Source organism: Canis lupus, chromosome 24 (genome assembly GCF_048164855.1).
Source record: "Canis lupus baileyi chromosome 24, mCanLup2.hap1, whole genome shotgun sequence".
Taxonomy (NCBI): Eukaryota; Metazoa; Chordata; class Mammalia; order Carnivora; family Canidae; genus Canis; species Canis lupus.
Genome location: NC_132861.1, coordinates 44,190,238 through 44,204,984, shown reverse-complemented (window position 1 = coordinate 44,204,984; position 14,747 = coordinate 44,190,238). Strand labels below are relative to the sequence as shown.

At 42.2% G+C, this 14,747-nt stretch overlaps 1 long non-coding RNA gene across 7 annotated transcripts in view; it reads right to left on the bottom strand.

Moving 5' to 3' along the window:
• LOC140616146 (uncharacterized) overlaps window positions 1-14,747 on the bottom strand; it is a 59,116-nt gene that overhangs the window by 27,063 nt on the left and 17,306 nt on the right. For 6 of the 7 annotated variants that reach the window (XR_012016668.1, XR_012016670.1, XR_012016674.1 and 3 more), the window contains 2 exons: window positions 9,320-9,498; window positions 4,172-4,773 (listed from right to left, as the gene is read on the bottom strand). This is a non-coding gene — a long non-coding RNA (uncharacterized lncRNA). Of the gene's footprint in view, window positions 1-377; window positions 1,159-4,171; window positions 4,774-9,319; window positions 9,499-14,747 lie in introns of those variants that run through there. The other variant, XR_012016672.1, reaches the window with a different exon arrangement.

The window sequence follows — 14,747 nt, the reverse complement described above, 5'->3', positions numbered from 1 at the left end:
AAGAAAATTAAAAAAAAAAGACTAAATATCCATTTAAAAATAAATAAATAAAAAATAAAAGAGATGAATTTTACTGTATGTAAATTATGCCTCAATAAACCTGGCTTCAAAAGAGCTATGCTGTCAAGCAGCCTGACCCCTATCTCCACCCAAAGCCAGATACACCGCCTCCTGCATTTTGATCCCACTTGGTCCACATGGTCCCCCAAATTTGATCATTCTCATTACTTACTCTTGTGACAGCAATGGATATTTTCTAGACTTTTTCTGCCAAGACCTCTATAGTGGAAGACCCATTTAAACGCACAATACCCAGAAGAAGGCTCTAGTGTCTGTATGATCCCTACAACTCAGGATAATGATTTAGAATGAATTGCCTGCTTTCTTTCCTCTTGTTCATCTCCAGAGTGGGTGAGGATTTAAAAAGAAAAAAAAAGAGCACAGCCTATCCCATCTTAGATCTTCAGTTTCCATGTATTTTACCAGAAAGCCAACAGTTGAATTCTCTAAAGTAAGGGCACATCGGCTGCCATCCTCAGAAGTGCTGACAGCAGAGACCACAGAAAACAAGTGAACACTCCTCGCAGACCTCTGGCAGCTGTTACCCTCGGTGTGGAGATGAGCACTTCTCACGAGGCTGGAACAGCACCTGCCCTAGGGCCTTCCTGCTGCAGGTTATGGGTCCAGATCTGGCACACAACTCAGGGAAATTCAGAAAACGCCCTGCACTCAATCTTAATGCTCTACGGAGATACTGAAGCAACGGTAAGAAGTCACAGCCCGCTGTATCATGTGTCTTCGGCCGACTGCCAGCGGTGGAGTAAATGCAACAAAGAGCTGCTGAGTCAGCCTGCTATCATAATGAGCCCTTCAAAGACTTCCAGAGAATTCTTTCACTTTTTTTTTTCTTTCACTTTTTTATCTTTTCCACTACCACATTGCATTGAGTCTAAGACACACAGATTGTAAGGGGCGGGGAGGAGAGGGGGGTAGTTACAAATTAAACTATGTCACAATTATTTCTCGCTTCTTAGGAATTGCACTGTGTACTTATTCTAGAAGCTTTGAAACTTGGATATTTTTTTTTACTCGATATTGCCTATGAACCAAAAATACGTGGATGGCAAAGAAAATTAGTTGGTGAAGGTGTTTCTTAAATCTCTTCAGTCCAGTTTTTCTGGAACCACGTTTCAAATCAAAGTCATCAAATTCTGTGTTTTGCCGAACTGTCTTTCTAGGCCCAGGTTAGCAAACGTTTTCTGCAGAGGGCCATATAGTAAATAATTTGGGCTTTTGGGGGGGTCATGCACCTATGTGACGCTGCTATGACAAGAAGCAGCCATCGGAGGTACTTAAATCAATGGGCATGGGTGTGGTCCAAAAAATCTTCATGGACACAGGAATTTGAATGCCATCTAACCTTCACATGTCATGATATATTCTTCTCCTTTTGTTTTGTTCCCAACTTCAAAAATACAAAAACCATTCTTATTTACAAGCTATGCAATAGCAGACAGTGGGCCAGATTTGGTTTGCAGCCATAGTTTGCCAACCCCTGTTCTGTATTGTCGGGAGCATTGGTAATGCAAACCTATCTTTTTTAATCACCCACTATAATCAGCAGGATTGTCCTGAAATAATCCATTTTTAAAATTTGGATGCTGGAGAATATTAGTCAGAATAGGCTGCGTTATGATGCGGTAACAATTCTAAAATCTCAGTGGCTCAAAAACAACACAGGTTTATTTATCACTCATACTAGGTCCCCGGAAGGCCAGGGCTACCTTCTAGGGAAGCTGTCCCCCATGCAATGGCTCAGCTTTGCTCCTCCATATAAAAACATGTCCCCTCCATATTGGCAAGGGACAAGAATGTGGGCGATCACGCCCCAGCTCTAAAGGGTTTTCCTCCAGAAGTGACATGTTTTGCTTTTTGTTGGCAAAACCAATCATGTGACATGGTGTTTTTTAAATATATCTACAAACTCGTTGACATTGTCACTTCCAAACGGTGGAGTCTAATTCCCCTTCCCTTTCAAGGGACTAGACTAGGTGACTCAGTGGTAACACAGGCAATGTTGCAGAGTTTGTGCTGTGTGACTTTTGAAGCTAAGTGTCTTACCCTGTTCGGGCTGCTGGAACAAGATAGCACAGGCTGGGAGGCTTCTTAACAACAGAAAGTTACTGCTCACAGATCTGGAGGCTGGACCTCTGAAATCAGGGTGCCAGCATGATTGGGTGAGGTCTTTTCTAGGTCATAGTCTTTTTGCCGTGACTTCACACAGCAGAAGTGGCAAAGGAGCTTCCTGGGGTCCCTTTTATAAGGGCATTAATCCCATTCACGAGGCCTTCACCCTCATGACCTAAGCACCTGCCAAGGCCCCACCTCCAAATGCCACATATTGGGGGTTAGGTTTCAACAGAGGAATTTTAAGGAGATAAAAACACCCAGTCAATAGTACAAACAATTGAGCAGTATTTCTGGATTATAAAAAACGCTAATGCAACATAAACTATAGGTATAATCATACTGCTAGGCTCAATATGAACTTAATTCATTCAAATATACCAGACTCGATTACCCAAGAATGGTCCTATAATTGTACATGTGTATAGAGAGAAATATAAATTTCTCTCCATACACACACACACACACATACACACACACTTAGTCTTAAATAATGTGTATATGTCATAGTTAGAGATGAAATTTCCTTTAAAATTTGCTTTAACAAATCCTTAATAATGAACACTGGCCTTGTTTAGAGGGAACCGGTAACTATCACATTGCAATAGCAGGACAGGATAGAACCAGAGCAGGAAACAACTTAATTCTTTTTCCCCAGGCCCATTCATACCACATCTGTGGATCAAACCTTTGCCCCCCCACCCCCCCTTACACGAAAACTTGAGTGAGGTCTTACATCTCATACTTTTGTCTATCAGTCTTTTTTTTTTCATCATAGGTAAAACCCACATAACATTAAATTTACCATCTGAACCATTTTTAAGTGCCCAGTTTGGTAACATCAAGTATATTCACACTGCTATAAAAACAGATCTCCAGAACTTTTTCATCTGAAAAAAAAAGTTCATTTCAAACTTTATACCCATTAAACAACTCCCATGTTCCCCCTCTTCCCAGCCCCAGCTCCCCCACTAATCACTACTTTACTCCGTTTTTCTATGAATTTGACTACTTTAGATACGTCACATAAGTAGAATCAAACAGCATTTGTCTTTTTGTGACTTATTTCGCTTAGTACAGTGTCCTCAAGGTGCATTCATATTATAGTGTGTGACAGGATTTCCCTCCCTTTGAAGGCTGAATGATATTCCAATATATGGATGGATGACATTTTATTTACCTACTCATCCATCGACGGCCGTTTGGATTGCTCCCGCTTCTTGGCTATTGTGAATAGTGCCATGACCATGGCTGTGCAAACATTTCTAGACCCTGCTTTCAAAAGCGTGGGATCCAGTGAAATTTCCAGATCAATCCAGTGGTTCCACTTTTTCATTTTTTGAGGACATTTCCCTCTGTTTTCTGTTGTGTTTGCACCATTTAACAACCACCAACAGTGCCCAAGGGCTATGATGTCTCTACACCCTTGCTAACCCTTGTTATTTTCTGTGTTTTCAATAGTAGCCATCCAAATGCGTGTGAGGTGTGCTTTCACTGTAGATTGGCTTACTCATTTTTATTATTTTTTTAAATTTATTTATTTATTTATGATAGACAGAGAGAGAGAGAGAGAGAGGCAGAGACACAGGCAGAGGGAGAAGCAGGCTCCATGCCGGGAGCCCTATGCGGGACTCAATCCCTGGACTCCAGGATCGCGCCCTGGGCCAAAGGCAGGCGCCAAACCACTGAGCCACCCAGGGATCCCCGGCTTACTCATTTTTAAATAGTAAAAAGCCCTTTGGTCTTTTTCAGCTCCAAAGAACAATCTCATTTTAGCAAATGTGGTAAGCAGAATAACATCCGCTACTCCCACCAAAATGCCCTAATCCCTGGAAACTGTGGATGTGTTTTGCTACATTTCAAAGGGGAATTAAGGTTTTTCTAGTCAGCTTCTCCCATGCATCCAGGTGGCCTGTGATGCCAGCAGGGTTACTAAAGGTAGAAGCTGGGAGGAGATAAAAGGGGCAGGAGAGGCCATCCTTACCAAAGACCATCCAATCCAAGAATAGGATGATGTTTGCATCTTCTTGATGGGGAAGTTTCCCAGTGATGATTCTTTCTCTTCAATAGTACTTTGTGGAATCCTCAAAGTTACCTCTTCTGGGCCCTTGGGCAATTTTTGTCTCTGAGCAGGTGCTCTTCATCCCATCTTTAGTCTCTGTACCCAGTGGTATCTTCCAGTCTCTTTTCGCTGATGGTCCCTTTCCTTTGGCAAGAAACTTTCAAAGACAGGTCTTTTCCAACAACCCCAAGGTCAGGTCTTTGGCTTCCTCTTGGCTCATAAGAACATTCTGGTATCCTTTTCCCTCCTCCATCAGGGGTAAATGTGCAGTCTTCTCCCCATTGCTTATGTATCTTTGCTTGGCTATCAGCAAAGTTCCAGCCATAGCCCTTGACCTTCTCAGAGAAAAAAAATATGCTTAAAATTCATTAGTGTGGCTGATTTTACAATCTTGAACTTCTAAACAGCAACATGGATTCTTTCAACATTTTCTTATGGTGTGTGTTATGAACCACTTTTCTGTTCTTGCTTTTAAGGATGTTTCCCAAGTCCATTCTCAGTCAATATATGTTTATATAGCATATCTAGGTATAAGGCAGAAATAGTTTCATGCAGTAATAATATAGCTATGGTTATGGTAAAATATAATGTTCATCAGAACTTAGGAATCTTGAGATAATTCACATTTTTCCTTAAGTTACTTATTTTCAGAGCTCTTTGCAAAGTGTCTGTTCCCTCAACATTTCCTCCAGACCTCTACCCTTTCTGACTTCAAATTCAATATCATTGCACCATGTCCACAGACGAAAGAAACACTTTACAAGAACTCTCAACAAATTGCAAGTGACTTTAGCCAACACTTCCTGTCTCCCTTCCACATCTTGCCCAAGCTGAAGGTTCTCTAAGGGGTGCAAAGGATTTAGACATCATGAGAAATATTATTGCTCATGTCATTTATGGTATCAACAATTATTTTAAATACCAGTTTAAACAACTTTCCAATCCAAGACCAGGATATCAAGATGAAAATGACATTATAAATTTTTAATAATTTGCTCTTTGTAGATCATCTCTTAAGGAAAACACAAGAAGCTAATAACAGTTGTTGACTCTTAGACAAGAACTGGAGACCTAGAAAAAGAGGGAAGAGGACTTGCTTTTCACTAAGTATCACTTTTAATTAGAAAATTATTTTAATTTTAAAAATAATAATTTGCATTTAAAGATATAAAACTACCATTCTAACAATTAATAAGTAAAAGTTACCTTTTTACATAAGAAAGTAATTTTAAAAGCTTTAAGATTAATGTGATTTTATTTATATGTGGAACCTAAAAAAACAAAACAAATCAGCAAACCAACAAACAAAACAAATAGAATCTTAAATACAGAGAATAAACAGGGGCTTGTTGGTAGGGGGATGGGTGAAATAGGTGAAGGGGATTGAAAGATACAAACTTCCAGTTATAAAATAAATAACACACAGAGATGAAAAGCACAGCATAGGGAATATAGTAAATAATGTTTTAATATTGTTGTATGGGAACAGATGGTAACTATACTTATGGTGAGCATTGAGTAATGCATAGAATTGTCAAATCAATATATTGTACACCTAAAGATAAACAACATTGTAGGTTAACTATAGTTCAATAAAAAAATTAACATCCCCCCCAAAAAAGGGGAAGAAAAGGACAAGCTTTAAGAATAAATTGAATTCTGTATTTTAGATCTAGGACTTATAATTGAGTTAACTTTGGTAGCTTTTTTGAGTTTTGATTCTACTCTTGGCTTTCAGATTGTTTCATATTTCAACAAAAACAAAGAGACAGGTTGGGTTTTTTTTTGGGGGGGGGGGTGGGGAGTTTGTAAAAAGGGCACGTCTTACTGACCAGTGAGTCCATTACATCATTTATGGAGTGCCTGCCATCTACAGGCACTGTGTCAAGTGCCAAGACACAAAGATAATCAGCCCTGGAAGTCTCTTCTGCCCTGGAGAGAGACTTGCATATTTCAAAAGAGAAGGTCGTGCTTTGAAATCTCAGAATTGAAGATGGAGGAAGAGAGAAGACAGACTGAATGCCCAAAGAGGCAAGAAGGACTTGGAGCCAAAATGGAGTCTAGACATGATACAGAAGCCACTAGAATCTGAAAACAAAGTGGTGGAGCCTAAGGATGAGAGAGTATGATCAGAACAATAGGTGAAAAAGAGGCTCTTTACCACAAGGCAAGTGTCCATACCCAAAGCAAAGTAGAGAACTGAAGCCCAGATTTCCTAAGCAATGGGTCCAACTCTCAAGCAGTGATAAAATGATCACCTTCAGTCATGTAAATGGACCTTTCCCTTTTCTGAAAGGGAAGGTCTTGACCTCCTAAGCTCCTGTAAGGCCTTTCTAAGCATCAGCTTTTCTCATTTGCAAACCAGGAATAATAATATCTACATTATATATCTGTTGTGAGGATTTGGTATACTGTATATAAAATGGCTTACAGTGTCAGGAGCATAATAGTTGCTCAATAGATGAGCAACTATTTTGTTTTGGTTGCTGTTATCACCTGTAAATAAAACTAAAGGTCAGAATGGTGGATCCCATGGATTGGCCCTTCCAATCCTCATTTCACCCCCATTTTGGAATAACTTCTTGTTCCTGTGAAACTAGGGACTACATTTCCCAGACTCCTTTGCTCTTAGGGTCTGGATGCCAAACATGTTTCACCAGTTAGAGACAATCACTTGATATTTGGAAGATGGAAGGAAGAGGAGGCCATCTTCCAGTTGCTCTTTCTTTTGCAAATTCACTACATTAAGAGAGGCCTGGTGGGGGGGGGGGGGGGGTTGGTTTGCAATGGTGGAAGTAGCTGCTTGCCCACCAGATCCCAGCTGTAATGGGATCTTGACACTAACAAGGAGCGACTTCTGATTTCCACTCCTCCAGCCCTGCCAGTGTCTTTGTAAGCATCTAAATCCCATATTTTTTAAAAATCCCATATTAAGCCTCATCTGTTTAAAATACCTAGAGTGATGATTCCTGTTTCTAGAATTGAATCCTGACTGACTTAGAAGTTGACATTTCATCTAAAGAAATCTCATATGTAAACTCCCTTGAAAGACTTTATTTTGTACTGCTTCGAAATGGCTTAGATTTAAATCATGAGTTAATTCCCATGTTAAAACCAATTCAATGCTCTTCTTGATGCCATTCTCATTGAGAACTGTTAATACAATTGAAGTGTTCTGGGATCTTGAAAAATTAACTCCAAGTATCACATTGAAAGACAGAGTATATTTTTGTGATGATTATAACCCATCCATTGTCTCTCTTTTTACTTTACTTGGTTGAAAGGAAAGTGGCCCCTGAAAGAAATTTACCTCCTAATATCCATTCTTCCTTCCTTTCTTAATATTAAGAACCCCAATTTTTATCTGGGGACATTAGTACCCAGCTAAAATTTATTCCCACTTTCTCTTAAAGCCAGGCATAGCCATATGACTAAGTTTTGGCCAATTAGATATAAGAAAAAGTGTTTTGTGTAACTTCTAAAAAGTGTCTTTGGAAGGAAGGTATAGACCCTCCTTTGCCACTCCCTCCTTCCTGTTGGCTTGGGTATGAATGTGATGACAGGAGCACTGACAGCCACCTTGGGTCATGAGGTAGTATAGTAATCATGGCAGAGTAGAGGACAATGAACCGGTTGCCTACAGAGCTACCATATAGGACTGGATTGTTTCCCTCCAGATTTCTTTTATATAAAAAAAAAATCTCGGGATCCCTGGGTGGCGCAGCGGTTTAGCACCTGCCTTTGGCCCAGGGCGCGATCCTGGAGACCCGGGATCGAATCCCACGTTGGGCTCCCAGTGCATGGAGCCTGCTTCTCCCTCTACCTGTGTCTCTGCTTCTCTCTCTCTCTCTCTCTCTATCATAAATAAATAAAAATTTTAAAAAAATCTCAATCCTTAAAAAAAAATCACTATTATTTTGTTTCTGTTTTGCTATTATATGTAGCCAAGCCTATGCCTAATTAATATAAGGGGAACAGCCAAACTTCTCTTCATATCAACCATGGACTGTTTCTCAGTTTTTAAAAACAAGTGCATTCTCAAAAGCTGCCTCATTACTGAAACACAGTAGGACATGCTACCAAAAATATTGATCTGGGTTTAGAATTAAAGACATAAAATGATTTCATGGAGGCCATTTCAGTGTACACAGCAGCGAAGTTTGCAAGCCAGGTGAATTACTCTGATTTATTCATATTACTTTCAACATCAAACCAAGGCACCAATTTTAGGTTTAGTAAAAAGCAAGTCCTCAAGCCTAGCTGATGGTCCATTAAGGCTAGAGTTATTGATCAAAATGACTGAGTTTTGGGTTAAACTGGCTCTCTGTTGTTCATCATGTGACCACACTATAGCTGACAGCACATCCAATGGTACAATTTACTCTGCAGCTCTCTATTCCAGAGCCCATAGATCAAAGGGTTAAGACACTGGGCAAATGCAAAGACTCCAAAAAGCACCATATTTAAAGCAAAGAAAAACACCCCACACATCTTTCCCAAACCTATGAATACCAGGGTTGGTATTACATGTAAACCCATCTGCACTAAATGAATAAGGACTGTTTTCCTTGCCTTGATATTTGATCTATTAAAATGGCCAGCTCGTTTTCCCTCTTGGTAGATCAGAGAGTAACTTATAAGAATGATGAACAGAAGAAAGAAAAGGAAAACCATGCCAATGGCTCTGGCAGCAGAGCCATTCAAGATCACAGGGCAAAGGGGTTCAGATTTTAAGACAGCCACCTGAGTGGAGGTAGTGCCCTCTATGAGGAATAAGCAAACATTCTTGAATATAATAATTATCCAAGACCCAGCCAGAATCCTATACTTAACTGAATCTACAAAGGACAGAGATTTCAAAGGCCAGCAAATGGCCAGGTAAGTGTTGACAGCCATCAAGGCCAGTGTGAAGAGGATCCCTTCTCCAACACTTAGCTGGACCCCAAATACCACCCAGCACATCAGCACAGGGCTGTTGGCCAGCAGAGCCCGCATCCCTTGGAAAACCACCCCCAGGCCACAGTAGGAGGAGATGCACAGCAGATGATGGCACAGGAGGACGTATCGGACCTCTTTCTTCAGCTTTGAATTCTGGGACACTATCGTGATGATGATGACAGTGACAAATGTGGTAAAGAAGAAGGCAACCATGTACACAGAGGCCTTCACTGTTGCTTCCAGCCTCAGCCAATCTGATATGTTGCAGTGCTCAGATGACAAGTTCATGATCTTTCAGGGCAACTTGGCTCCTGCAGGATTAAAGAACAAGAAACAGTGATCTTAAAGCTTCCCGTGTGGTTTTCCAGCTCTGTGGTCTTATATAAATTTCAAGAAACAAATTGCACATTTTTCTCTATAGAGGAGGACTTTAGATAGCATTGATGTGGATCAAGGAAATGGGAGAAATCATCTGGGGCCTTCACTTTATTTCAAGACAGGGGCACATACTCAAATGATCCAAAAGGAAGGTTTGAAACATGTACTCTCAGAACTCAACAAATTACTCAAAATTGGGTCAATTATTCAATTATTCTTTGTGCATCCTCTTCCATCTTTGATTGTGAGGACTTTTTCAATTTGGAGCCACAAAACACAACATTGTAAAACTCTGTTGATGAATCACCAAGCACTTGCTAACACTTAGCAAGTACAAAGATCTGGGGAAGACGTTAGGGCAAGAGCTATAAGGACTATGGGGAAGCCATTGATGCAGAGGCCTGAATTCATTTGGGTCCATAAGACATGACAGGGATATTAACAAAATGACAGCAATCACAGGTGACACCCACTACTTTCTAGGGATCAAAACTGCTTTTAAAGCATATTCATCACCAACCCTGGGGTATGTTTTGTTTTCCACCACGTGGTTTTATTGTGCACTTTTCACAAATAGGGAAACAGATTTAAAGAGGCTAAGTAACCTGCTCAGGGCCATATGGTTACTGTGCAGAGGGACTAGGATGTGGTTTCAGAGTACAACTCCAGAGCCCACTCTCTCAACCACTGCAAAGATGTTCATGTCAAATGCAAGGTCAAATGAATGCAGGCTGTGAGTTCTTCTTTGGCCAATGTCATTGGCCCCCAATGTCAACTGGACCTCATTTGTAGAAACACTGTTTCTGTTGTTAAGCTGGAAGACTGCATGTCCAGGAAGATGCTGGGATCGTAGGATAGCTGAGAGGCTTGTGGCCACTAAAATGGTAAGATAGTGTAATAGCCTTATAAAATCTTCTCAAGGGCACCTGGGTGTCTGCCTGCAGCCCAGGTCATGATCCTGGAGTGTCAGGATCAAGCCCCACATCAGGCTCCCTGCTCGGCAGAGAGTCTGCTTCTCCTTCCTCTGCTCATTCTCTCTATTAAATAAATAAATAAAATCTTAAATAAATAAATAAAATCTTCTCAAGCATGCATAGGAGTGAATAGCACATCATGCCATAGTCTGGGGATCCCCCAGATTTCAGGACCTCTGTCTCTAAAAGTCTACTGTAAAGTTGCCAACCTCTACCTCCCCACTGTGGCTCTACTTAATTCCTCACCACATGTCACATCACCTCCCTCATCAGAGTTGATTGGAGCCAGGGTAGACATCTGACTCATGGAGAATAATTTGGACACTGCTGAATCCACCAATCTGCCTCTTAAAAATCTAACTGAAGAATTCTCACAGAGAATGGAGTCTGAGTGTGATGTCATGTGATTGGCCTGCCAGTCATGTTGGAGCACGGGTGAGTAGAAGAAAGTGACCAAGAGAGGTAAGGGAAAAGCAGAGGGAACCACAAGGTCCCTGCGAGGCTCCAAAAGCCCTTGCAAGACAGAGAGAGAACAGCCTGGGCTTCTGGATTCCTGATTCCACTGACATGCTCTACATTTTCTGTCCTTGGGTTCTAAAAATATAACACACTCATCGATTATTTGAGGTAACCTAAAGGGGTTTATGTTCTTAGATGTAGGACCCTAGCATTGAAAATATATGAAGAGGACCCTGAAGAGGCACAGTATTTTGATTTCCTAAAGGGCATGTCACCATTGCCGAGAATCTGAGATACCACAGCTCCTTATGAAATCCCTTGCCAAAGGCATCCATTCTCCTCCAGCATATTGTGTTGTCACCATAATGTGTTCTCACCCAGGGGAGAATTTCCACTGTTCAGATAGATTTTGTGCCATTGTCATGTGGTCAAACTCGAGGCATTTATTTCTCTACTCTTCAGCCCCAGAGGAATAGAAATGGGAATGGTCATTGTCATCGTCAAACTTGTCATTATGCTTTCTTTTAGCTGCATATTTTTCGGTTGAAATCTTACACCAGAACCCTTCAATAATCAACAGAAAAACTCATATCTGCCCACATTAAATGCCTTCTCATTGCTCACCCCCAGAACACACTCCTCCAACTGTCCTCACAGCACCGTCACAGACATGGAGGGCCCCAGTGAAGATGGCATGCAGACTCTGGTAAGTTAGAACCCTGCTCTGCCTGGGGGAGTCACAAGAACTGGGCTTCAAGCCTAGGTCTGCCACCAGCGATGAATGTGATTGTGGATACCACTTCACTTCTCTGGTGCTTGGTTCCTAACATCACAGCCATACAGGATTGCAAGCTCTGCATCTTTGCTCTCTATCTACATCATCTTCAAGAGCCAGCCCTTAACTTGGGCCAGGAGCATCTGGGCTTTTTCCCTTGAGACAAGATTGGTCCTGCCCTTGATCCGGAAGATCCTCATCTTATTCCCCCCGGCTGAGCCTCAAATACAACTGCCAGCAATCTAGGACAGGCCCTGTCTTGTCCTGCCAGGCCCCCTCCCAGGACCTAAAACCCAGCCTCTGAGTCCCAGAATTAGGGGGTTACTGTTGACAGGTGCTACAATGGTGATGGCCTCCCTGTCTGCCTGGGACTCCCAACAATGCCCACTCTTGAGCTCACTGTTGCTGGGTCTGACTTAGCTCATGGGCTATGCTCCCCTATTATTCAGTCTTGCTCCCCATCCCCCATTCTGCCTAGAATCCCAGCCATGTCTATAGCTTCCCTGCTGGACTCCTCATTTCTGCTCTGCAGGACTTCCCTGCACCTGAATACCCCCCACCTGCACAGCCCCTACACACCTATCTGGTTCATCTGACCGGCATGTTCCCAACAGCAAGGAGTGGGGCTTGACCTCACTATGTTCTAAGACTTGAAACGCTACACAGAGCATGAGTAACTCTCATTGTGCTTCCTTTGAAAAAAAAATTTTACAACCTTCTTTTCTCTCCCCGAATTACTGTAGCTGCAGCTATAGTAAACCCTTCTCCCTCCAGATCTGATGTGCTTTCAGAGAACTATATTGTTGAGACCAGGCAAGAACTAGTTTCTGGGGCTTTCTAATATGTCTAACACACTGATCGATGCGGCACATTATTGCATCATTCTACTCTACTCTACCACTCTTCATTGCACATTGAAACATACAATGCATATCCTAAGAGGTGAGGTTACCAGGTGGTAAGACACAGGCACTAACACACCTAAGCCTCTTGCCCAGTGGAAGAAGCAGAATGCGATATAATTAGGTAAGAATCACCAGAACCATCATGTATTATTTTACTTATCTGCCAAATGAATAAGAAAGTTGGGTGTCTCTGGCGGGGCGAGGTGGGAGGGGGTGCTCAGAATAGAAGGGGTCACAGAGTCACAGAGTCTGTGAGAGAAAGCTTCTTGGAAAAGGTGAGACTCAAATCCAGCCTTTCGAGGTTGAAAACTAGAGCAAAGCAGGGTCAAGGGTAAGGTGGGTAGAGATGAGGAGAGGTACAGATTGCAGGCAACAGAGAATGGCAAGAGCCAAGGTGGGGGCAAAACCCAGGAACTTCAGAGGATAATGAGCAGATCCAGTCTGGTGGCCTGAAGGCTTATTCAGAGGACTAAGAACACACAAAGTCCAGGACCAGATTTCAAGGGCCTTGAATTCCATTCCAAGGGTTAAAATTCACTTTGCAGGCAAAAAGGAGCCATGCATGATTAAAATTAGGAGCAGCACATGCCACAGGTTAAGAGGCAAGATGACATGCCCACTCCTGCCTGCCCAGTGGTGTTTGATAGGAGCTTTGCAGAGCAAGCAGCCTGGCAAAGGAGAAATGTACACAGTGAACCCACTACTACCACAGCAAGTGGCTTAAAATTATCTCTGTAGGAGCACCTGGGTGGCTCAATGGTTAAGTGTCTGCCTTGAGCTCAGGTCATGACCTCAGGGTCCTGTGATGGGGCCCCACATCAGGCTCCCTGCTCAGTGGGGAGGAGTCTGCTTCTCCCTCTCCTTCTGTGCTCTCTCTCCCTCTCTCTCTCAAATAAATAAATAAAATCTTTAAGAAAAAAAAAAAAGAATCCTTTTTGTAGACATAATATCTCCAAGAGAGTTGCAAATCTGCAAAATCAATGAGGGCAAGTTTTATTGCCTTTAATTTATTTATGAGAACTCAGAAGATGAGTAATTTATTCAGGCTCATGCAGCCAAACAGAATCTCCCAATCTTCAAATTCATATTCCTTCTCAGAGGTATATTTGCCTATCAAGAGCTCATAGCAACAAAAGCCATATAATAAGTCCTCTTCTATACATATTACCTCCCCTCATTGATAATTCCTAGAGCCTTTTTCTTTGGAAATTCTAAAATGGAAATACCTATTTGCCTCCAGCCCAAAATGTTCCCTTGACTTCGGCTCCAAAATAAAACCCTGGAGCTAAGAATCACATTTGTTCCACAACTGCCCTGATGAAATCAGAACCAGCCTCCGCCACTCCCTACAAAAATCCCGCTGGAAGCAGATGTGTGGGAAGGGTGGGATGGGTACATATCAAAATCAGTGAAGCAACTCCTTTCATCCTTCCTAAGAGCCCTGCTTAGAACAAACCCCTGAGGTGCAACATGCTACCTACCCTTGATGGGAAACGGAATAAACGAACAGATATGGCCAACCCATCCACGCAAATTAAACTCTGATCCAAAACCTGTAGCAACCTGCCAGGAAACCAAGCCCTCATCCACAGTAACTAGCTCAGGAAAGCAGCCTGCTGTCTCTTGTAAACCATCCAGGCCAAACAACAACCTCCTTAACAATGGGCCCCAAACAGGACTTGATTAATAATTAGCAGCTTCCCTAATTTATGTCCCTACTTTCAACTTAGAGCCAACCAGAGAGCGCCAAATATGTCTCCTATATTATAGTCACATAGACACCCCACTTCTGGTTAGCCTGTCTCCAGCTTCCCCCAGCCCCAGGCTCCCATCAGGGCACACATGAAGCTTCCCCATTTCTACCCTAAGCTCACCCACTCCTCTGCCCGCCTCTGAGGCTCTGCTTAAACACAAGTGAGGCTGACTCCCTTGCTCTAGCAAACTCTGCATAGATGGCCTTGGTCTTTCTCCTTTGGTTGGTCTTTGTTCATGTTCACATTGGTATGAAAAGATGGTGCTAGTGGCCCCAAAACAGCACGTGTACCTGGAGCCATTTCTCCAGGAAGCTA